Below are 24,964 nucleotides of genomic sequence, written 5' to 3'. Positions count from 1 at the left end.
CTTCAGTTGAAAAAAGATGAGTGTATTGTTTAATGTCTACATGTGTTTGTGTTCTCCAAGTTTGCGTCTGTTATTGATTTCTAAGTTCATTCCATTGTGGTTAGAAAACATAGTTGGTATGATATCCATCCTTAAAACATATAGAGTCTTGTTGTATGACCTGTTCTATGGTCAGTGCTGCAGAGCATCCCATGTGCACTTGGGAAGATGTGTATTCTGTTGTTGGGTGGCATGTTCTGTAGTTGTTTCTTAGGTCTAGTTCATTTATACTATTGTCAAGTCTTCTATTTCTTTACTGATTTTCTGCTAGTTCTATTCATTATTGAAAGTAAGGTATTGGAGTCTCCAACTCTTACTGTTTAATTGTCTGTTTCATCCTTCAGGTCTGTCGGTTTTTCTTCATAAGTTTTGGACCCTGTTGTTAGGTGCATTTATGTTTATAATTATACGACTTCCTGACAGATTAACCCTTTTATCATTATAAAATATCCTTTATCTTTAGTACCAACTTTTGTTTTAAGTCTATTTTGTCTAATATTAATATAGCTAACCTAACTCCATTTTGAGTACCATTTGTGTGTTACATATTATCTGTGGCTGCTTTGTGCTCCCATGGCAGAGTTAAGTTAATAGGAAAGAGATCTTATGGCCTGCAAAGCCTAACAAATTTACTCAGTCCCCCTGAAGAAAAAGTTTGCCAACCTCTGGAATATAATAAAGTAGCTATATTAAATTAATTATTTTTGATAAAGAATTGAAGTTGGAATTGGGAAAGATGTTAGCCTAAGTTTGCTTATTACCACATGGTTATTTTCAAACCTCTATTGTCAAGAATAAATTCATCGGAATGTTTGGCTTGTGAGCTATGTTATGCCGTGGCAATTTTTTTTTGCTTACCTTATAGAAATTAAGGATCAGTGATAGTTGAATTAATTCAAGCAATGTTTTTTGTGCTCTGAATAAATTTGTGTAGTAACTTCCTTGGAAAAATCTTGTACTTGGAACAGTTGGTCTAGTCACTTTAGTTTAAGCATTTGAAATACAATATTATGAATTTCTGAGTTTAAGAAGGAAGAATGCCTGTGTAAAGGCACTGACCCCACAGGAGGACACCTGGTGGAATTCCTCAAGCTTTCAGGTGACTTTGCCTTTCTGGCCTCTATTCAATGGGTACAATATAACTCTTCTGACAATGCTGTGTGATAATGAGGTTATGTGTGTGAAAATTCCTCATAAACTGTAAGAGTAAACAGTTGTCTGTTACTATTATTATTACTAATATTGTTACTAGTATATAATAGAGATGCAGAAGAGTTTTTTTTTCTGTTGCTAATGCATACCATTAAAGCTAGATTTTTTAAAATAACTGTTAAGCTCTCCATTCATTTAAAAATATTATAGGCTTTTCCAAACTCAAACCTCAACTTCTTCACTCTTTCTTAAAAAAATTATTTATTTATTTATTTAATTTGTTTTTAATTATTTATTTTTGGCTGTGTTGGGTCTTTTTTTTTTTTTTTTTTTTTTTTAACAGTACGCGGGCCTCTCACTGTTGTGGTTTCTCCCGTTGCAGAGCACAGGCTCCAGATGCGCAGGCCCAGCAGCCATGGCTCATAGGCCTATACACTCTGCGGCATGTGGGATCTTCCCAGACCGGGGCACGAACCCATGTCCCCTGCATCGGCAGGCGGACTCTCAACCACTGCGCCACCAGGGAAGCCCTGCGTTGGGTCTTTGTTGCTGCGTGTGAGCTTTCTCTAGTTGCGGCGAGCGGGGCCTCCTCTTCATTGCAGTGCGCGGGCTTCTAATTGTGGTGGCTTCTCTTGTTGTAGAGCATGGGCTCTAGGTGCGTGGGCTTCAGTAGTTGTGGCACGGGACTCATTAGTTGTGGCTTGCAGACTCTAGAGTGCAGGCTCAGTAGTTGTGGCGCACGGGCTTAGTTGCTCCGTGGCATGTGAGATCTTCCCGGACCAGGGCTCGAACCTGTGTCCCTTGCATTGGAAGGCAGATTCTTAACCACTGCACCACCAGGGAAATCCCTATTTTATTTATTTATTTTTGGCTGTGTTGGGTCTTCGTTGCTGCGTGTGGCCTTTCTCTAGTTGTGGCGAGCAGGGGCTACTCTTTGTTGCTGTGCGTGGGCTTCAGTAGTTGTGGTCTGTGGGCTTCAGTAGTTGTGGTGTACAGGCTGAGTTGCTCTGCGGCATGTGGGATCTTCCCGGACCAGGGCCCGAACCCATGTCCCCTGCATTGGCAGGCCGATTCTTAACCACAGCGCCACCAGTGAAGCCCCTCTTTCACTCTTGAGGTTTGTAAACTTTAAAGTCTACTAGAATATGTAAAAAATGAGTTTCTTTAAATATTTGGTTAACTTCTGAAAGTTTGCACATTGCAGAGGCATCAAGATTTCTTATTTAGGTTAAATGGTTCATAACTTAATGAAGGTGGATTTGCAACTTTAGATAGAAAATCTAGTGTAAGAAAGACCTTGCGTAGGAATCTAGATTTGTTTTTACGTTAGGTTGGAATTGGCAATTCAGTTTACCTGAACTGTTTACCACAGTTAAACATTCAAACATTGATTCAGCTATGAATTGGCAATACACTGCTTTGTATAAGGTATAAAAGGTGACGGGAAATTGTTATATGTAAGATATATGTAAGATATACATATATCTTATATGTAAGATAATTTTCCCTATTGACATTATTTTCTAAGCTGTAGGTTCTGAGAGAGAGAGAACAAGACTTAATATGCTTATGGAGTGAGACAGACCTGTGTTTTGGCTCCAGCTGTGCTTAGATGCTAGTTATGTGAATTTGGGCATGATGCTTGAAGCCTGTATTTCTCTGTAAAATGGGAGTATTACCTACCTCCTAGCCTTGTTGTGAGATGCATAAAGGCACATTGGGTCCTTGTGATGTTCCTGGTCAGCAGGGATAGGAGAACAAAGCGTGGGTCAGATAATAAAGTCCAAAAGTTACATAGCCAGGCTAAATTTGCATGTAATACTGAAACAAACATAGATTATGACATAGCATTAATTTTATCATTAATCATTAGTATTTTTAGAAGCTTAGCACCACACAATATGTTATTTACAAATATGTACATACTTAAATAAATAGCAAATGAATACATAAATACATAATAATACATATTTAATGCATATATACATAAATATTATGTTTCTAAAATGTATACATGTTTACTATAGATCATTTGGAACATGTAGTAATTCAGAAGGAAGTAAATACCAATCATGTGCAACCTTTCCTGTCACTCAGACTTTTACCGTCCTCATGTACTTATAGTTTTGTATTCCGTGTTTGTTGCCTTGTTATTATGTTTTATGTATCATGAAATATTCTGCAAAAATATGATTTTTAAAGACTACAAAGCTTCTGCTCTAATTATTGTTACCATTTACTTCATTGTTCATGAATTTTTTAACGGGTTATGCATTCCTATACGATCCTTGTGCAATCTTGTTGTTTTTGCTGGACATATTCCTACAGGGCTCCTGAAATCTGAAAGAAAAAGCCTTTCCAATATAGATGCCCCAATTGTCAGTGTCAAAAGTAAGCTGGGTGCCAGTTTCAGAGGTCTCCCACCTCACTGACATTGGCCCCCAGCTTATTTTTAGTCTTTGCCTAAAGGCAGACAAAAATGGCATCTTCTTATTTTCAATTTGTGTCTCTTTGATGGTAAGATTGAACATTATTTCCTTAGTGTTACTAGCTATATGTTTCCTTTTGAATCACCTGTTTTTCCCCAGTTTAAAAAAATAATTGTTTACTTTTCATTAAATTTATAAGATATATAGACATATACCATCATGTATATTAATTTTTATCTAGCATATATGTTGCAGGTATTTTTCCCACTGAATCATTACTTTCAGTTTTGTTGAGTGTTTTTTGACACATAAAAGTTGAAAACTCATATAGTCATATCAATCAATCTTTAGTTTTTTATACGTTTTAACTTATAAAGTTCTTCCAAACCCTGAAATATCAAATAGTCACTTACATTCATTTTTGTTTTCCTTATGATTTTGTTTTAATTTCTCTCAAACATTTTACAGTGTATTTTGTGAGGGTAGAAAGTATGTTTTTCCCTTCATATAATAAATTTTCCAAGAAGAATTTGTTGAATTTTTTTTCCTCACCAATTTAAAATCCTACTTTCATTGTATTCATTTTTTTCATTTTTTTACTCCAGACCACCAGTCTTACCCTGCATATTCCTTTGCACATTTATAAACATTTTAACATGTGGTGGTGAAAAATCACTCCACTGTTTTCTTAGGTATTTTCACTCATTTATTTTTCCATGTAAATATTAGAAATATTTTCAAGCCAATATAAATGGGTTGAAAAAATGTCCCTGTGGAGTTTTGGTTGGGCTTGCTCTGATAGAAGGAGAATCAACATCAATATGGTGTAGCGTGTTTCCATTTAGGACCATGGTTGTCCTCGTATTAGCCAGGTTTTCCTTTTAAGCTGTTCAGAAAGCACTGCTGTTTCCTTCATAAAGATTCTAAACAGTAATTTTTAAATTTATTTCTTTACCTTTGTAATTTTTGTGCTATTGTGAATGGTCTGCCTTCCTTGGACAAGCTCCCTCCCCCAGATTTTTGAGCTAGTGATTACAGATGTAGAAGTATGTTGTTCAACTGCATGTGGCTCTTTCATTGAAGTTTTTGATTATGATCATATCATGATAGTTCTATCATACTTATATTCATCTATATGTGAATATATTTATATTTACCACTATATTTACCACTTATATTTACCACTATAGTATGATCTATTCCTTTAGTGTCTTTTGTTTAAAAATATTTGTTTAATATTAATTTACTGTCTCAAAAATTATTTATTAATAAAAAATTATTAATAAATATATTAATGTTTGTCCTATATTTTCCCACATTAAAATTTCATTTGGTTTCAGTTTGCTTTAAATGTATCCCATAATGAACACTTTTATTTTTATATATTGTTTGCATAAAAATAAATTAGCAATGTAAAATTATCCCTAAGGTTCATTTTAATGGAACCTAAGATCAAATAAATAATGGTATAGGTTAATTATGCTTTTTTAGGTGGCTTTTTGTGTTTGTAAATTAATCTTCCAATTGTTTCAAGCAAATTCAATGAAAAATCAGTTTACTAGAATATTAAAACTAATTTATAGTGAAAAACAAAAATGAATACATTAGATATTCCATCTAAAGGAATGTACAAGTAGAACTTTATCATCATCATAGCATTCTACATTTAATTACGAAAAATAACCTTTCAAATTCTTTAGCACCCTTCTTCTAAAGAGCCGTATTTGGTCTTGTTCCCATTTTAGAGATAAGAACTCTGACCCTGGGAAGGTCAAATAATGTGCACCCACCTGGATTTCCATCTATGAAGAGATGAACCGATAGTTGAACCATGGAGGTGACCAGTGTCCTCCCGGCTATGATCTGGGTGGACTAGAGAGTTTGGAGAAAAGAAAGAGCTGGTAGTGTGTGTGCATTTGGGCAGTTGTTGTTCTTATGAAGTAAATGATTTTATACATCATTTTTAGACACTTCTGTAAGATTAAGTATGTTATGTGAACTTTCATTTCCCAAAATGAATAGTATTTTCATAGTCTTCATGCAATCAAAGTTGGAAATTGATCTATTAAACTGATCTATTTAAATAAGGGTTTACCTTCTAGTGGGTTATGGACTGCATTGTTTGTTAAAAGAGAGAGGGAGAGGGCTTCCCTGGTGGCGCAGTGGTTGAGAGTCCGCCTGCCGATGCAGGGAACACGGGTTCGTGTCCCGGTCCGGGAAGATCCCACATGCCGCGGAGCTGCTAGGCCCGGGAGCTGAGCCTGTGCGTCCGGAGCCTGTGCTCTGCAACGGGAGCGGCCACAACAGTGAGAGGTCCGTGTACCGCAATAAAAAAAAAAAAAAAAAAGAAAGAGGGAGAATTGCATTATAAATAGATTACCTAGACTAGTAGATTGTAAAATTCGAGCAGAATGTTTTTCCTACAGATGATCAAATTCTAGGGTGGGACCCACACCTTTTGTAGCCCAGAGTAAGCTATAACAGAAATTCTCACACCCATTCTTTTTTTTTTTTTTTTTTTTTGCGGTACGCGGGCCTCTCACTGTTGTGGCTTCTCCCGTTGCGGAGCGCAGGCTCAGCGGCCATGGCTCACGGGCCCAGCCGTTCCGCAGCATGTGGAATCTTCCCAGACCGGGGCACGAACCCATGTCCCCTGCATCAGCAGGCGGACTCTCAACCACTGCACCACCAGGGAAGCCCTCACACCCATTCTTATAGTAAACTTTTCTACTCTTAATGAGAATAATACTCTAAATGTGGAGATCTTAGATCTTTTTACTTTGCAGATAGGTCACACCTCAAAAATTTATACAGATAAGACAAAAAAATCAGTTTTTCTCACTTAAAATTTTTTCGTAATGTCATATTATCTCAGAACTGTGTAGCATAGTATATGACGTAGCAGGTTAGGGAGAGAAGTAACCAAATCTGTGGCATGGTTGGCAGTTACCTTTTAAAGAGATATTAAAAGCACAGCAATATTTTTGAAAATATCAAACCAATGTATACTCTTAAAAAACATATTTTTAAAGAAAATTCTGTAATTCATTTATTTTTACTGTGCCCATCATTAACAGAAATCTGGATTTTTGCCTTACATAAAACCAATTATATTCTTTAGGCACAGAAAGGAAAAATTTTGAGTTCATTTGGTTTTTCATATTTTCCCACTTTTGATTTAAAAGCAAAACCAGAAAAGCAACATAAGATCAGTCATTTTATTCATCATAAGTTTTATTGCCCTGCAGGTTCTGTTCACTAACTTCAAACATTTTAAATTATAAATGTTAACTATTATTGATAATAAAGGAGCAGGTATATCTCACTTTTAGAAATATTTTAAGTCTTCCATCATAAGATCCCCTATGATGGAAATTTCTGGTTTAAAAAAGATTTACGTAGTTTTCCTTCTTATCTTAAAATTCCTTCCATAAGACACAATTGTCAGAGTAACCCTCAGATTATCAGCCTAGAATTGGAAAGGCAAAATTTCCTTTCATTTGCAAGAGTTGGAACTGAATTGACCCATCAATTTAAAACACAAGGTAATAATAGCCTGTGTAAAGCAAAATGTATCATCCTAAGAGGGGAAGCTAGTTCCTTGGTAAAGTTAACATTTCCTCAAAAATGGCTAATAAATAAAACCAGTCTTTTGTTTTTAACATTTCCAACGTAACATCATTTTCTTGGAAAAAGCCACGTTTCACATGTGTGGAATCTAATCATTACAATAAGCTTAATAAAGGATATTTGCAGAATTTATTCCTGAGTTTGGTTTTAGCCCGTGTCCTCTAATAACCAGGAGAGGTGACCTGGTGTGTCGGGTGAGAGTTGGAAGAGGTGAGCTCTAAGCTTCTTTGCCGTCTGCAATGTTAAGACCATCTGCTAATAGATAACAAAGTTGGTGCATTTAAGTTTTCGTCTTCTTCCTGCCTGGCCACTCCTGGGAGTGAGAGGAGCTGTTGGGAGGGGCTGAGGGGAGCGTCTGGGAGAAGGGTGTGTCCCCCCGAGGTGTCAGGCTGTGCAGGCACCAAGACCCCATTATGGACGATACTATGCTGCAGAGGCCAGCCTGGCCCCAAGACGTGCCCCTTGTTCCTGTGCAGTTGCAGTGCTGACTGAGTTTCACAACAAAGTAGACATCAAGATTTTTATAAATATCTTTTTATAAGTCTGTTTTTCTGAACTCTGAAGGCAGAGGTTATTGTGGACCGCTGGTTTGAGACCTTGACACTCCCATGGAACAGGCCCGCCATTGACTCTGTAGATACTATTTAACAAGTGTCCAAAGTAGAACCTTGAGATGGTTGCAGAGCCACAATCCTTCCTTTATGCAACGAGAAATCAATGCTGTTATGAAATGAGAAAACAGGCCTAAATGTGCAAGTAGCCGATCTGTGGCTGCAGCTTTCTGGTTCTCCTGACACCTCCCCTGGGTCCCCTCCCTAGAATGCCACACAGATTTCTCCTGGTTTAGAACATGAGGTTACGTTAATCATTTTGAGTATTGATAATCTCAACTGATCAGTAACCTCAACTAATTGGGTTAAGTGAATAGCTATTTGTGTCAATTTTTGTTTTTGTTTTGATGGAGCACAGCTGCTTGTGTTTTATGGAATTTAACTTCTGAGTGCTCAGTGGTTTGATGTCAGCTTGGTAGAGGGTGAGGGGGTGGAGAGAGTTCAATTTAATCAAATTGATTTTAGCAAACAGCAAAACATTTAACTGTAATATCTTTTTTTCTTGAAAGGATGTTCTAGCTTCTTGAGAGAACCTTCTTACATACATATTCTTCACAAGCCAAATGGATATTTTGTATTTGGGAGGTATACACCTTACACAAATAGTGCAGATACTTGTGCATTTTCCTATTAATTTTTGAACATTGGTCCCAGACTCTGACAAACTTCACAATACCAGGTTAATATGGCTGGCTCTGCCTTTATCTTCTATCTGTCCCCAAAAATGGAAATGCAAAAGAATTTCCTCTTTTTTGTACACAAAATAAGTTCCCAAACCAGAAATAGTTTTAAGGGAAATCCGAAGTGGCCTAATTGAAATTTAAGAAGGCTTATTCGTTTATATTTCGAAGTAACAGACTCCCTTCTGCCCAGCTTGAAGATGTGGAAACCTCAGGGATCACAAGGAAACATGTATTTTCCAGAGCAGCTTAAAAAAATCGCAGGAAAATGAGGCCCGGGTTGGCATGGGTGGTCCTGAGGAAAAGGGCAAGTGAGGATTTGGACTGCAGACCCAAAGGCGTTGATCTGCAGACGTCATTACTGACACCAGGTGATGGGCATCGTTTCTGGTGCCTGTCATCACTTCTGTGCAAGCAGATTTCCACCTGCTGTGACGTTCCTTCTGCCCGAAGGGTTTCCATTTCCTTTCCCAGAGTACAGGTCTACCCGGGATGAATTCTTTCCATTTTTCTAGGTCTGAAGAAGTCTTTATTTCTTTTTTGTTTTCAAAATATGTTTTCACTGGGTGTAGAATTATAGGTGGACAGTTTTTTCTTTCAATACTTTGAAGGTGTTGCTTCACTGTCTTTTTTGCTTTGGTGTTTCCAATGACAAGTTTATCATTCTTGTCTTTGCTTCTCTGTATGTAATGTATTTTTTCTCTGTTTTTATGATTCTCTGTCATTGATTTTTAAGTAGTTTGAATATGATTTGCCTGGGGTGTCGTTTTCTTCTTGTTCTTGTACTTGGGATTTATTGAGTGTTTTGAATCTGTGATTTATAGTTTTCATCAAATTTGGAAAATTTTTGGTCGTTATTTCTTCATCCATTTTTCTCTGCTCCCCCACCCACCCCCCGACTCTATTTCAGATGTACTAGAAGTTGTCCCAGAGCTTACGGATGTTCTTTTTATACCCTCCCATCTTTTTTTTAAATCTATTTTTCATATTGGATAGTTTCTATTTCTGTGTCTTCAAGTTCATTAATTTTTTTCTTTTAAGATGTCTAATCTGCCGTTAATCTCATCCAGTGGGTTTTTCATCTCAGACTTTGTAGTTTTCAACTCTAGAAGTTTGATTTGGGTCTTTATTTTTTAAATCTCTTCCATATGTCTACTTAACAATTTCATCTTTCCTCTAGTTTCTTGAACACACAGATTATAGTTGTCACAACTATGTTAGTGCCCTACTCATTCTGTCATCTGGATCATTTCTGCATCTGTTTGTATTGCTTGATTTTTATTTTCTTGATTACCTTTCTTCTTTGCATGCCTGTGGTTTTTTATCACCAGGCCAAGTGTTATGAATTTTACTTTATAAGCTGTTGGACACTTCTGTACACTTTGAACTAAGAAACTTACTACTCTAGCTGGTGACAGCAAAGACTATTCCTGGACCACTGGGAAATTCAGAGATCTTTCCTTTGCTTTTTTTCAGGTGGTTCTTTCCCTGGCCTTGGGTTGTTTGCTCAGGGGCCCCTCGGTTGGTCTCCAGAGCATCTGGCCTCTCTGGGCAGCTCTCCCTTTTTGGCACCCTGCCCCACAAACTGCAGCGGCCTTGGTCTCCCTGGACCCTCAGCTCTCTCCCCCACCGGCTTGGGGAGACTGAGGGCTCTGCCTGGTTCCCCATCCTGTCTGCAACCTGAGACCCTTCAGACAATAAAGCAGAGCAAGTGTGGGGCTCACCTCAATTGCTCCACTCTCACAGCTTCCTGCTGTCCAGTGTCTGAAAACCATTTTTTAAAAAATTTATTTACTTATTTATTTTTGGCTGCATTGGGTCTTTGTTGCTGTGCATAGGCTTTCTCTAGTTGCGGTGAGCGGGGGCTACTCTTCGTTGCAGTGGCGGGCTCCTCATTGTTGTGGCTTCTCTTGTTGCGAAGCACGGGCTCTAGGCACGTGGACTTAAGTAGTTGTGGTGCACGAGCTTAGTTGCTCCGTGGCATGTGGGATCTTCCCAGACCAGGGCTTGAACCCGTGGCTCCTGCATTGGCAGGTGGATTCTTAACCACTGCACCACCAGGGAAGTCCTGCAAACCATTTTTTAAAATGTATTTTGTCCCAGCTTCTTACTTGTTTCAAAGTGGAGACTAAATCCTGTATATTCCACTTGGTCAGAAGTGGAGGTTGGTGATCAGTTTTGAAAATGGAATTATACTTTGTCTTTTTTAATACTCCAACTCAGAGATTAATAGTGTGTTTTGCTGCCCTTCCACAGCCAGGTCTCAGAGTAGCGTATTCCCCTGTGTTCAAAGAAAAATAAAGACAGCCTAGTACCCAAAAAATAGCTTGTTTTAATTTAAAGTGGAACAGAATGAGTATTTTTGCCTCACTGTTCAAGTGTGATTGATCGTAGATAAATTAAAGGACTTTGATATCATCAGCAAAACATTCTTGCCAGCCCAGGGACAAATACAAGTGTTCTTGGAAAAGGTTTGTGGGTGTGCTTAGGGCGTCCTTGTTATTTTCCCTCGCTTTGAATGAAAAAAGAAACTTATTTATTTTTATAGTAATGTTTCCTCAAAGTGATTGTGTAGCAGTAGTAGAACATAACACTCTACATTACAAAGCAGAAACAAATCGAGCTTTGTACTCAGCACAGGGCATGATATCCAAAGTACAGAAGTGTTCTTTAACACGGTAAGAATCTGAGTGAGGTTCCTGTTTCCTGACTTATTTTTAAAGTGTGATTGACACTGTGCTTTTTATCAGAGGATAGTCAGAAACTAAGGAAACTGTTTAAAAGACAAACAAACAAAAAAACAACTAACTCCTAGGCGTCAGTTTCTTAGTGGGCCAGGCAGGCACTACAGCTGTCATCTTTGCTCCTGTAAATGTTCGCTATGTCTCCTGATAAATTGTTTCCACTTCAGAGGAGCTGGGTGGGGAGAAACATGGACCAGGCACTGAGCAAGCATCACCATCGCTCCAGGTCCTGCATGATACCGTGCACTCTGCCGGCTGGCATCTTCCAGCCCGTGCCTCAGTTTCCCCGGCCTCACAGAGTGGAGAGCAGTGGGACTGGGCCTGGGGAGACACAGTGACTGGCGGAGTGAGCTGTGGTACAGCTGGATTAGGTGTGATGTCGGTCCCCATGTGTCCGATGACCCATGTACACTGTCCCTGTGTCCCTGACACTTGTGATGTTTCTGGGTCCCTGAAGCTTTTCCTCCCCACAATCTCACTAGTGCTTTTTAATTTTTTTCTTGTAAATTTTTTTTCTTGTAAACGACCAGGCCCTGCTTGTCTTTCTCCTCTCTCTTCCCTCTCTGTCTTCATCTCCTGTTTCTCTTAGTTTTTTCCTCTCCTTTCTTTTCCCAACTCTGCTGTATGTCTTGGTGGGATGCTTCCCTCTCTCTGTGGCCAGGAACTGGCCAGTCAGCACAGTTTGCCTCTGGCCTTCTTCCTCTTAATCACCCAGCTCTGTATCTGTAGAGAGCCTGCAAGAGCCCGAGTGATCCACGTCTGCCTGGGACATCCCGGCAGCTCCCTTCTGGGCTCCTGCAGTGTCCCTGATGCTGGCCTTCCCCGCCTCCTGTGTTCCACCCACACTGACCCCTCTGGGACCTATGCTCACTGGACCCCATTGTCTGGTGGCTTAAGGCTGTTAATGGGTTGTAATTAGTGAAGTGAAGAGAAATTTCTGCTAAGGTGGTGTCAGGTCACCTGTGACCCCTGCTGGATGACACATGTCCTCCACCTCATTTAAACACACACTGTTGTCATGGCTAGGAGACTTGTTCTGACTCCAGATCAGGGCAGTTAGTTCTCTGCTTCTGTCAGGCTGTATAGTTAAAGGGAAGGCTGTGCTACACTTGGCTTCTAGGCATAATTATGGTGCGTCTTTGCATACCTCACCTCCCTGGCTTTGCAGATGAATTTCTGGCCACCCAGTGATCACCCCCTGGATCCCAGTAGTGGTACTTTCTGTGGAAGCCTTTTCCATCAGACCTGGGAGACCTCGTCTCGTAAGTCCTGGCCAGGACTGTTTGCTCTGTTTTCAGACTGTGGTACAAACATTGCTTGTTGTAGGCAGGTAGGAGGTAAAGCCCTGTGGACATAGAATCATAGTTTCATCGTATATATTTAAGTTGCAAAAGAGTCTGTGTGCCCAGAGCTCTGTGGGCATTGTTACACTTTGAAAACAAACAAGTATAGATGTGTATTTCCCAGAACATCTTAATATTTAAAGGAACCCTAAAATATGCAGGTGAGAGGATTGGCTTGCTCTTGAACTGCCTACCAGCAGCTTTGAATTCTAAGCAGTGCAGACACATCAGGCTCAAATCGTCCGTTTGGTAATTCATCCACGCCTTCATCCCTGCACCCCGTCTCCTGGCAACCCCGCTGCTGTACTGTCAGGTAACCGCAGACAGGAAAGTTAAGGAAACTTGAACCAGGCCCTTGGGCTTTCGGCAGCAGGTCTTATTAGACGGTTTGCAGGAGATGAGGAGTTCGGGGATAGTTTTCCTGCTTTGGCCTCCTCATTTCTCAGCCCCTACTCTGTAACACTTACATGGATCACAGGGAGTTCGCATTAAGTGATGGGGAAACTGCCATCAAGCCTTCATCTCTAGTTGAAGACCCTGACTTTGAAAACTAGATTCTAAAATGCACATTGTCATTTTTGGAAAAAAAATTCTTGTAATTAATTTCTTATGTCAGGTGGTTTACCATACACGTCCTAGATCTACCTGAAGTGCATATAGTCTGCAGCGTGGGTGACCCCAAGGCAGACCACTTCTGTATCGGCCGCCAGATGGGATCTACCACCCAGTTCTGCGACGGCAGAACTGAGAATACAGGCCATGGGAAAGGGGGCAAAGTATCTTCCATCCCCTTCTTGTTTCTACTTCAGGATTTTTAGCAACAAGTCCTCATGCTTAAATTACCTTGTGCTGTGCTCGCTTCAGCAGCACATATACTAAAATTGGAACGATACAGAGAAGATTAGCATGGCCACTGTGCTAGGATGACACGCAAATTCGTGAAGCGTTCCATACTTTTTGTATAACTGATTCACTTTGTTATAAAGCAGAAACTAACACACCATTGTAAAGCAATTATACTCCAATAAAGATGTTAAAAAAAAAATTACTGTGTGCTGCTAGACCAAAGATGAACGGTGGTCATGGAAATATCTTCCCGCCTCTCGGCGTATCCAGGGTGATGAGCACTGTTCTCAGGCACATGGTGCATCTATGTAACTATGAGTGAGTTTGAGGTTTTCCCAAGAAGGAAAGGAAAATGAGCACAAATAAAAATTTCTGAAAGCAAAAATTTAATTACATGTTACCTTGAAGATAGACTTTACCAAAAAAAAAAAAAAGCCATCTTTATATAAATGTGCCCTTTGTTAGCTCACAGCAAATTTGTGGTGAAGTGGATGGAGTTCTTAAGGTTGGTTGCTCATTTGATTTTTCTCGTCTATAGTTTTAAAAGAAACACCATAATTTTGAGAAAGTCAAAGTGAAATGTGTGTCCTCCATCACTCTGCCATCAGTAATTGTCCCTGGTGCCCTTAGTTCATGGCTCGTCACTCCCACCCTGCTCCCACTAGACTCTTTGTGGGAGGTATGGGCCTTACAGGCTCCCTCCTGTATCCCATCTCTTGGGGATTCCTCCACTGTGACATGTGGCCCCCACCATCCCACACTCAGCTGGGTTCTTTTGGGGGGTGGTCCCACCTCCCTGCCTCCCACCCTCCCATCTGGGGCCTCCCAGGGTGCTCTTACTTAGAGTGCAGACTGTCTCAGTGCTGGAAGCTTCCGCAGGGCTCGGGCTTCAGAGAACACAAGCAGGAATCCTCCCGTGCAGCCATCATGTCTCCCCTCCCCACCATGTGGGCCGTCTCCTGTAAGGACCTTATTGCCCACTTGTGGCCTCTCTGCATACCCCCGTCTCACGGCCAGTCAGTGAGCACATCACATCCTCCCAACTGTGACCATCTTCCTGAAACCCAGGAAAGCCTGTGCTGATGTTAGTGCGTGTGGATCCCCCCAGCCTTTAATCCTAAAGCCAAACTCCACCTTCTCCAAGAAACTTCTTCTAAGTTCCCCCAAAGAATAGACAGCATTTGGCATAAAAGTATTATAGATCCAGGCTGGTCACCTGATGGGGGAAAATACTGGCATAAAAATACATGAGTTGTGAATCACTAGTTCCTTATACAAACCGCTTTCTCACCTGGGAAACAGGAGACAAACGGGAGAGTGTTTTGATGAGAGTTGATCGATAAATTGTGCTGAAGTATAGGTATCCCCCACTTTTCGAAAGTTCAGTTTATGCCACTTTGTTTTTACTTTTATTTATTTATTTTTTTGCGTTCACTTTTGCTAACCAAAAGAAATCCAAAGAGGATTTTTGCTTTTATGAAAAAAGGCAAAAAGCAAAAATAGCGTTTGTTTTGCAGCGAGCGGCAATAGAGGCAATGCACACCTCAAAGAGTGACACCACCAAGCTCTTTCTCTGGGAACCACACTCAGCATCTCTGTATCAAGTAGCTTTGAACTGTGTGAGCATCTGTGCTTTATCTAGATTTATTTTTGTGCATCCCTTGCCAGATGTGTTGTAAGGTAATTGCTTCTTCATTTATGCCATTTCAGGTCAGGAAAAGTTTCATAGAAACACTCTGCTTTTGGATAGTGGGGGAAACCTGTCATCCGTTTTTGCTCATTTAACCATTAATTTATGCCTAGCTGCTTCATCCAATATTCCCCTAGCACAGTAAGGCCATAGTGAGACCTTGAAGAAAGCAAATGCAACAGTGAGAACAAACCCTAGAACTGGGAAGTAACTTTGCTACCCAGTGGTGACTCATGGTGGTGTTATTTTCATACTGTGAAATGAAGGGCCTTGTTGTGTAGTACAGCATGGGAACCAACAGTTAAATCGGGGGCTGTGTGCTTTCAGCCTGCTGATATATTTGGCACTTGTGAAAGTAAATAGGACACATTTAACTTTCAATATTACTTAAATGGTGATTACTTACTGCCTTTTTTCTTACTGGTATGTTCTACTGTGATCTTCCTCAAAGAAATCATTCAAACTTTTTTTTTTGCGGTATGCGGGCCTCTCACTGTTGTGTCCTCTCCCGTTGCGGAGCACAGGCTCCGGACACGCAGGCTCAGCGGCCATGGCTCACGGGCCTAGCCGCTCTGCGGCATGTGGGATCTTCCAGGACTGGGGCACAGACCCATGTCCCCTGCATCGGCAGGCGGACTCTCAACCACTGCGCCACCAGGGAAGCCCCAGTCGAACTTTTTACCTTCACTTCCACTATAGTTAGAAAATTTGTGAGGACATCATTTCAGAGTCCCAACTGGCACCAACGAAAGTGTTTTTCTCTTTAAAATATTTGGTTAATTAGGACTTCATTTAAAACCATCACCCTACAAGGAATGTTTGACCATCGCCAGAATCTCAAAGCATTCATCCATTCAGCCAGCAAAGCCAGCTTGACCTGTGGGAGGCCGGGCCACGGGCAGGGTGAGGGGATGGGCGGCCTGAAGGCCAGTGTGCACCCTGTGCGTGTGGCCTGGTGGAGTGGGTGAGGAGGCCTGCGGGCAGGCTGCCTGCCCACCCTCCCTGGTGAAGGTGCTCAGAGCCTGGGCATCTGGTCCCCTTGAGCGTTCAGAGGCGCTCAGCGGAGGAGAGAAGATGGCATTCGGGCTGATTCTTGAAATATGTGAAGATTCCACTGCATGAAGAAATGAGTGAAGGGTGTCTTCCTGATCTCACACCCAAGGTGGCCATTCTTTGAAAGTCCTGAGCACTTCTCCTTTGCCCGTCTTTTGTCGCTCCTGAAAAGCTGAGCTCCCAGCTGAGGTGGAGGCAGTCTGTGTGATGGAGACATGGGTTCCTTGAAGGGTAGGCTGTGGTCAGAACTGGGCCATTTAGATGCACTGGAGAAAACACATGCCTGCCCTTAATTTCTCCTGTTTTGGGGTCAGGGAGCATTCATGGTGGAGGGAGAGCAGAAGGTGTGTCAGGGCGGCTGTTTCTTCTGTATTAATTAGAAGACAATTATGTTTAGCAGTTTGCAGTTGCTTCTTCTCAAAGCAATATAAGGGGCTTTTCTAAGAATTAAGATAAATGTCTTGGGAAGACTATTCGAAATAACTAGCAGATGTGCTTTTCATCTTTGATTCTGAAATACCTTTTCCTCCAGACTCTGGGAATTATGGGAATTTCACGTTTTCTTTTTAGTAAAGGTAGAAACTTGTTTTCATGAAGCAAATTATGAAATGTTTGCCAATTCCTAGAACTAGGTGAGTTTTGGGAAGGAAAATAGTCCAGCCTTCCTTTTTGAACCCATGGATTTAGAATTTCCTTGTGTTCTGCCCCTAGAAGGGACACATAAGCCTCCAACCTGTGGGCCCAGGTGGTGCTAGAGTGGACACAACCCACGGGTGTTGAGCTACAAGACTTCGACTTTTATCTGGAACTTTCTTACATGTTCATGCATTATTTTCCCAGTCAAAATCTGTAAATAGCCAGCTGTTCGAACTCAAACATAGCACAAAAATATGTATTAAGTGTGATGCAGGGGGTGGGCCCACTTTTTGGTGAATGCTACTATTGAAACATTGATTATGATAAAAGACTTTCTGTTTCTTAATGAGGCAGCCTCTCTTTTCCCGGATCCGGACCCTTGTACAGCAGGAGGAACTCAAGGTGGTGAAGCAGGGGCCCTGAGGCCAGTGTGTGCTGGGCCTGGTGGATTCCATCTGCACTGTGGGTCCTAGGGACTCAACCAGTCATTCTAAACTAGCTGGAGAGGCATCGCTGAGCGGGTATCCAGCAGGGTCCTGTGGGCCTGTGTGTAGATGTGGAGGTTGGTTCTCTCAGAACCTTCTCCCGCATCACCATTAGCTTGCCACACCTGCTGCATGTGCCTTATAAAATTTCAAAAGAGGGTTTTTACTTTTCCTCCATTCCCACTTCTGTTTTCCATTCCCATTCTGTTTCCCATTCCCTTTCTGTTTTCCAAACCCAGGATGTATTACAATTTGAGCAAATCTAAAAAGCCAATACTTAAAATTCCTGATATTTTTATAATATTTTATACTTCTAAAGGAAATACCACATAATATTATTCATTCAGCTGTTTAACAAACATTTATTTGACTCTATATATTTAATATTCAAAGGTGCATGCTGGATAAAATTGGTTTGATTCCCAGGACAGTTCCGAGAGGTGACTCGCCTGTGTCATTAGCCACGTTTTCCAGACAAGATGACTTACGTTCATGTTCCTAGTAGTTAGGTGGCTTATCCAGGCACACTAAGTGGATGCCGGAGGCTGATTGAACATGTCTATCTTGTTAGATCTCAGGCTTTTTCTACTTGACCTTCACGTGTGTCAGTTGTCCTTGATGTGTATATCTGTGTGTACCCATCCATGTGTACGTGTGTGCACCCCCCCACACCTACAGACATACCGCACACACTCATGTGCATACACCACACACACACGCCTCCCACTCGCACACATCTTGTGGCAGGGCAGTGTGCAGACAGAGCAGCAGTGTGGGTGGTACTAAGGCGTACTCAAGCCCACGTCTGGCAGATCTGTGGCTCCCAGTCTACGCTCGCAGAATCCAAGGCCTCTGGAGGTTTGGGAATTGCCCAGCTTGGTCCAGACTGAGTGAGGTTCATTCTTGGGCTTTCTGAATTCACTGTTGGGTTTAGCAGGTGCTGCTGGTGTGTCCACTGTGGGCTATCTTGGCCTTACAAGCAGGATGGCAGCACTTCGGAACCTGAGGGTCACATCCTTATGGAACAGGTGCTAGTGACAAGGGCCCTTGGGAATGGGGACTGGACTTTGCCCGCCAGGGGTTAGAACGGCAGTGGCCAAACCCTGGTTCCCACGGACTAACTAAGGCAGAGCAGCTCGGGCTGCTTGTGTAGGTTCCATCACTCTCTTTAAAGAACTCTCCATGGTGGGTGAGTTGCTCTAGTGATGCAGTCCTTGTGTCTGAGAAGCAGAGAGGAAACTTGCAGATGCCCAGAGGGCATGAGGGCATCACAGGCCCCCTTGCTCCCTGTCGTGCCTCGTCCCTTAGCATGTAGCCCAGCAGAACCAACAGACACTGGATGAATGAATGAGTGAGTGAATGAAAGGAAGAAGGTGCCCAGCAGGTCATGAGTAATCCAGGGGTCCTAGGGGACTGCATGGCAGATGTGCCTGAGGGATGGTAAGTGGGGACCCAGCACAGGCCACAGAGTCACAACTGACCACCTTCCCACGAACTATTGTCTCCCCTCAGACCCTAGGCTGCTGTGTCCAGGGTCAGAGGGGGATGTGTCCCTGTGGCCGGGTCTTGCCTTGTTTCAGGAATCGTCCCCCCTCACAAGGGTCCCTTGGCCATGAGGGCACCAGGTGGGAGCTGACTTCAGGACACATCCCACTGAATATTGGCCACACCCTCCTCACATATAAAATGCACTTTTACCTGATTTCTGCTCATGATTTGTTTTAGGCAGCATAATGGTCCTCCAAAGACGTCCACCTCCTAATCCTCAGAACCTGTGAGTATTTTCATGGAAAAGCACAGTTAAGGTGGCTCATCAGATGACCTTAAGATAAAGAGATTACCTTGGCTTTTCTAGGTGGGCCCATTATAATCCCAGGGATCCTAAGGTGGAAGAAAAAAAATCAGGAGAGAGCCAGAGAGATGGAGCTCAGTGAGAGAGGCCTGATACCACATTGGCCTTGAAGGTGGAGGAGGGGGCTGGCCTCGGAAACTGGAAAAGGCAGGGAGACGGGTTTGCCCCTGGAGCCCCCAGAAAGAGATGCGGCCCTGCTGACACCTCGATTTTAGCTCAGTGAGGCCAATGTTGGGATTCTGACCCCCAGGACTATAACATGATAAATTTGTGTGGCTTTAAGCTTCGCTCGTGGTAATCTGTTACTGCTGCCAGAGGGAGCTGGTCCATAGTCCCAGACTCTGACTCAGTGCATCCACGTGGCCCCAGCTTCCGTGAGGGAGGCCTGTGGGTCTGAGAGAAGCTGCCTCCATATTTCCCAGCCTGGTGGTTTCAGTTTTCAAGGAGGAAAGCCCAGCTCCGTGTTGCGACGTTAAAACAACATGGTCTGTATTGCAGAGACAGGCATGTGCAACGTCTCCCTGGTGCACTTTGCCCAATTTCTGTTCTGTTCTCAGAAGACAAGCATCCAGTTGGAGAGTTCCCAAGTAAGTCTTGGCCCAAAACCAACATTTTACTGACTTGAAACAGGAAAATAATTTTTAAAGTCTCCCTGGTGAACAAAGATGGCTTTGTGTGTGGTACTAGCCTGAGTCGGCCACGTGCCCCCCCGTCATGTGGAGCACGTGTTCCCTGTGTTGGTATAAAAATGTGCATGAGATCCTTCCCTTTGGAACACAGGGAGATTCTCAGCCTTTGGCCCAAGGCAAGTGGTACTGCTCGCCAGTAACGGAGATATACTGCCACATGGCCTCTGTGTTCTGTCAGGCATCTTGGGTTCAGAGATTAGCAAGGAGAGGTCCCCATGGGGGCCCGAGGTGCCCCTCCCACCTGGTGGTGCAAAAGGACAGTAGCCTGGTGAGCAGTAGGTGCAGAAGGGGCAGGGGCAAGGTGCTTTATAGAACGGAAAGGTGTGATTTCCTTAAAAGCAAGCTGTTCCACGCTAGGTTGAACCATTTTCAAAATGAGCACATTGAGGCCTGATGATTGGGGAACTAAGGGTGAGAGGTGTTGGCTGTCTGGGAGGTGAGTACAAGTCAGCATTTCAAAGCTCCGTGGTGGCACCTTCCCCCAGAGACTCTCACCCAAGACCCCGTCACAGCAGCCCTGAGTACACAGCCAAGCTCATCTCTGCACCCATTCCCTACCCCCACGGTACAAGCATTGTCACTGTTATCCCCACTCTGCAGATGGGGACACAGGCTCAGACACACGCCTGGCAGCACAGCTTGGAAGTGCTGACCCTGGGGTTGAAGCCGGGGCCTGGGGAGCTGCTGGCTGAGGGGCCTCACATCCCAATGTGTAGGACAGTGTGAGGGCAGTACATGTGGCTGGTTCCCCAAAGCATCTCTGTCCCCCTGGGGTCATGGCACACACTGGACTGCCTTCCCCAGCTGAGGAGAGGCTGTCACTCCAAAGAGTTTTCTTTTGTTCAAGTTAGTTACCTAAGAGGAGATATATTTTCCTTTCACCCAGAATGACGCCCCAAACTCTCCTCTGTAAGGGGGACAGCATGAGGATAGTGCTGTCACTAAAGTTATTCAAATACTGGTGTTAGATTAAATGTGTGGACTTTATTTCTGTATAAACACATAGGCTCTGCTGTTGTTGAAATACTAGGAATAAAATAAAACTAAAAAATAAGGTGAGAAATAGATGTTAAAAAAATTAGCCATGTATTGGTATTTGAAATAAAGTGAATTTTATTAGGATGGGTAGGAAGCCTCCCAAATGTTCCAGAGTGGGCTGCCTGACACACTTTCTACGCTACACTAGATCAGTTTGCATTGTTGGGGGGTCCAGATGAAAGCCCTTTATGGGCGTGTCCAGTGCGGGTGGCAGCCAGAGCAGCCGAATCGGGTTTTGTCACCGTGATCTGAGGACTGTTCTCTTGTTGGGTGTTTGTCATCCAGCCCCGGTGGCCCAGGAGACCTGGAAGCTGTCTCACCAGACTGGGATCACATATTGCAGGAAGTAAAAAAGCCTTTTTTCTCCTGCTGATTGGAATCTTCTCGCTGTTCTGTGCTGCCCTCCTTGTGCCCTTGGCCTTGCTGCGGGATGTCCACAGATGCGGGCGGCAGGTCGGCCCCTCTTCATGCCAGTGACCTGCTCAGAGGTGTGTCCTGGGCCTGGGGTGCCTGTCCCAGCTTTCCTGGCAGCAGGGGGATTCCTTGTGCCACTGAGGAGCCTAATATACACAGGTGTGTGTTTTGTGAATTCTTTTCTGAAAGATAACCTTTCCAAGTTACTAAAGTTTCAAGAGCCACTGAAAGAGTGAGAGGCCTTTTCAAGGCGAGTTTGAATTACTGCTGCTGCCATTTCCACCCAGAGGGCATTGTCCTGAGGCCCAGTTGGCCCATCCCAGGGGGCAGCAGGCAAGTTCCAGGCAGAGGACACCTGTCCAGGTCACTTGTGGTTGCAGCCATGCCCAGGATGCCTGCCTGGCCACAGGGGCACATCCCCAGTGGAAAGAACCGGAGTGGTCCGAAGAAGGGTGAGTGCTCTCTGATGTCGGCCAGACTCAGCTTGTGCAGGAACAAAGGCTCCCTGGCCAGCACTCTGCTATGGGAACCCCCGTGTGCTGGCCCTGGCTGTGTGTGCACACAGGGTCATGACAGAGCTGTGGCTGTGTGGGTGAAAGAGACTGTGACACTCAGCACCTGTGCTTTGGCTGTGAAACAAACCCTTTTCACAGGTCAAATTTTTCCCAGTGGATTTCATGACACACTACCTCAGTTAAGGAATAAAATGTCTCAAGAAATATTTCCAGGAAGTAATTTTAGTGCTGGTACCTACCTGGCAGTCTTTGGGAAAATAAGTATTACTATTAATAGTGGTAAAGATAATAACATATTGCTAAAACCAAAATCAGGAATCGAATTCAATGGTATTTAGATTGTTAGAGGCATAAGCAGAAACCCAAAAACATTAAAAAAATTTTTGTTCCTATTTACAAGCACTTTGAACCCCAAATCACTGAAGTGGATTGAGGGAAGAGTCTGTCTCTCCCTCATCTCAAGAAGCTACGTTGAAATCCCAAAGTCGTCATTGTTACGGGTTTAGAATTGGGCCAGAGGTGACCAGTCGGCAGGCCTTCCTGCAGTGGGGCCTGTGTGACAGTCACGTCTATGGCACCCAGGCCTCATGAGGTGGGCTCAGCAGTATGACGGCAATTTGGTGCTGGGATGGTGGGAACCCCTGGCTGATTCAGTTCCTCCGAAGCGGTGTGCTTCTTAACTTTGCACATTTGTGTAGCGACAAAAGATTCTTTGAATGTAACTTACTGTAACCTGCTTGATTCCCCCAAGAAGAAAAAGAATTTTTTTTTCTAAATAAAGATAGGCGAAAACATCTATAATTTAGCAATTCCCATTTCTTAGCATTTTTGCCCCCAATAATCTAAAATTGGAAAGCATGGGTTACATTCGTAGACGTAGAAGGCCTTCCTTCTATGCGTGTTTTTGGAGCAGCTCTCCTCTCTTCCAGCCGTGAGTCAGGGCATAGGTTTAACCCCCTCTGGTCCTCAGCATCTTCATCCTTAAAGTGGGAGTGGCACGGCACTCCCTCACAGGGCACTGCAAACATGACTGGTGACAGTGACTCTGCGGTGGCCTGTGGGGTCTGGCAGCCGTGGCACAAGGAGAAGGGGACCATCAACAGCATGGCCGAACTCACCATGTCTTTACCCAAGAAGGGGGTTAAGTCAGTCCTGAATTCCAGCATTGTTGACCGTTCTCAGAAAATTATTGGGTGAAATCAGTTTCCTGAGGTTACTGTTGCCGTTACTGCTTTACTGGAGAAAATTGGGATTGGACTCCCAAGCTGTGAATTCCAGAGGTGTCTTACGTCCCCACACAAACTGCTTCAAAAGAAATCATGTCGCCAGAGCATAGTTTGATCCATATTTTAACATCCATTCTGTTCCAGGGGCTGAATCTTCTGAAGGACAGGGCTTGTTTGACGTCGTTCACCGTGCTTGTCATGACTGAGGGACATTTGCAATAAATCAGTTATGGAGAAATGTTATTGCGGTGAATTTTTTAGAGAACTTTATATAGAGAATAGGTTGCTGGCGTGATTCCTCATTCTGCTTGGCCAGGAGGAACCCAGCGTGGTATTAGTCAGAGAGTGACCCAAAGGTCAGTGCTTTTCAGTGAGCCTCGGGAAGACTCCTGGTAGTGCAGTGGGAGCAGACCATCACCCCCACCGAGTGGGAAAATCCGTCTACTTCTCTGGCCCTTAGTCCCCTCAGAATGTCAAATGAGAGGAAGGGACCTTGTCATCAATGAAGCCTTCTCGCTTTCAAAATTCAGATTCAGAGGAAGCAGGGGGCTCTGGGGAAATGGGGGCCTGAACCTTTCTCCTCTCCAACCTGCATGCTGGAGCAGTGGCCACAGGTCTCTGTACATCTGGACTGACCTTGGTCCATCTGGGTCCGTACAGAGCACTGGCTCAGGCTCCTGCATAGGCCACAGGCACTCGGAGAACAGCACTGGGGTGGGTGCCACAAAGGAGAGTGTCTTGGAGAAAGCCTGGGCCTGCAGAGGGCTGTGGGCCTTCAGTGGGGAAGGTGGCCGTTGGTGCATGCAAGGGTGACCTGACGCTCTGGCCTCCGGGGTGCTTTTCATTTGCCCCTGAGGCTGGGAGAGGCTGCCAGTGGGAGCCCGGATGAACTTCATGCTCACTGCTCTCTTGGGGGCCGCTTCACTTTCCGTAAGGCTGGCACCTGCCATCAGTTTAGAAAGCAGAGCAAACCAAGCAGAGCTAACCAAACGTGCTAACCAAGAATAGTAACCATTCCTTCAAAGGGGCCTGGCCACCAGGGAAAGGAAAATGGTTTAAGCAGAGGGAACTCATGCCCAGAGAAACAGCTGCTGAGGAAGGCTTGGGACCATAAAGAATGACTCACAGTAACTCAGGGAGCAGTGAGCACCCAGAGGGGAGGTGGGGAGGATAGTGCTGAAAACAGGAACAAATACTATAAAATACCTAGGAGTGAATTGAACAAGAAGGGCTCAAAACCTGCATGAAGAAAACTGCAGTATCTCTTTGAAGGATGTAAGCCAGCAGGAGGCTTCCTGTGGCTGTGGGTGGGAGAGTGAGTTCTCCAAGAAGAGGGTGCATGTGTTTCTGTGGTTCTGCTTGCAAGGTTCTCTTGGAATTGAAAAAAATGGCCTTAGAGTTTATAATGCCCCAGTATAACCAAGACATTTTTGAAAAGATCAAACAGGAGGGACTTTTCGTACAGTTAGTGGAACCAGGGCTACAGCATGAAGTTGACTGTGACTCGCAGGGGTGCAGAGGTGGCAGCAGGAAGCACCCCGTGTCACCCAGAGTGCAGCCGGGGCCCTGCTAGGGGGCTGCCTCCACCCGGGGTTGGGGGCTCCCAGTGATGGGGCTGATCCAGCACACTGTGCAGTGGATCCCAGTGTCAGAGTGTGAACATGGAGAAAGACATGATAAACCCCAAATACATGATATTATATATGAGAATTTTAGAGTGGGTACTTAAGTTCCGTGGGAAAAGGATTATTTAATAAACAGTGTTTATACAATTGGCTGTCTGGAGGAAACAGCCTTGGACCCTCAGGTTGTACTATATAAAAATGAATATCAGTTCATTTGAATACTTGAATACTAAAAAAGAAAAGAATGCTGCACTCCCCAACAAAAAA

General features: G+C 43.6%; 1 protein-coding gene and 1 non-coding gene across 2 annotated transcripts in view; both read left to right on the top strand.

Annotated features, from left to right (window-relative positions):
* The window catches only part of ATP10A (ATPase phospholipid transporting 10A (putative)), a 181,279-nt gene that overhangs the window by 36,531 nt on the left and 119,784 nt on the right, over nucleotides 1-24,964 (top strand).
* LOC132506293 (U6 spliceosomal RNA) lies at nucleotides 13,480-13,586 on the top strand. The gene has a single exon (XR_009535770.1). It is a non-coding gene; the product is annotated as a U6 spliceosomal RNA (small nuclear RNA).

The sequence above is a fragment of the Lagenorhynchus albirostris genome, chromosome 1 (genome assembly GCF_949774975.1).
Source record: "Lagenorhynchus albirostris chromosome 1, mLagAlb1.1, whole genome shotgun sequence".
Lineage (NCBI taxonomy): Eukaryota > Metazoa > Chordata > Mammalia > Artiodactyla > Delphinidae > Lagenorhynchus > Lagenorhynchus albirostris.
Note: the sequence above shows the minus strand (reverse complement) of the source record. Positions and strands in the feature narration are given on the sequence as shown.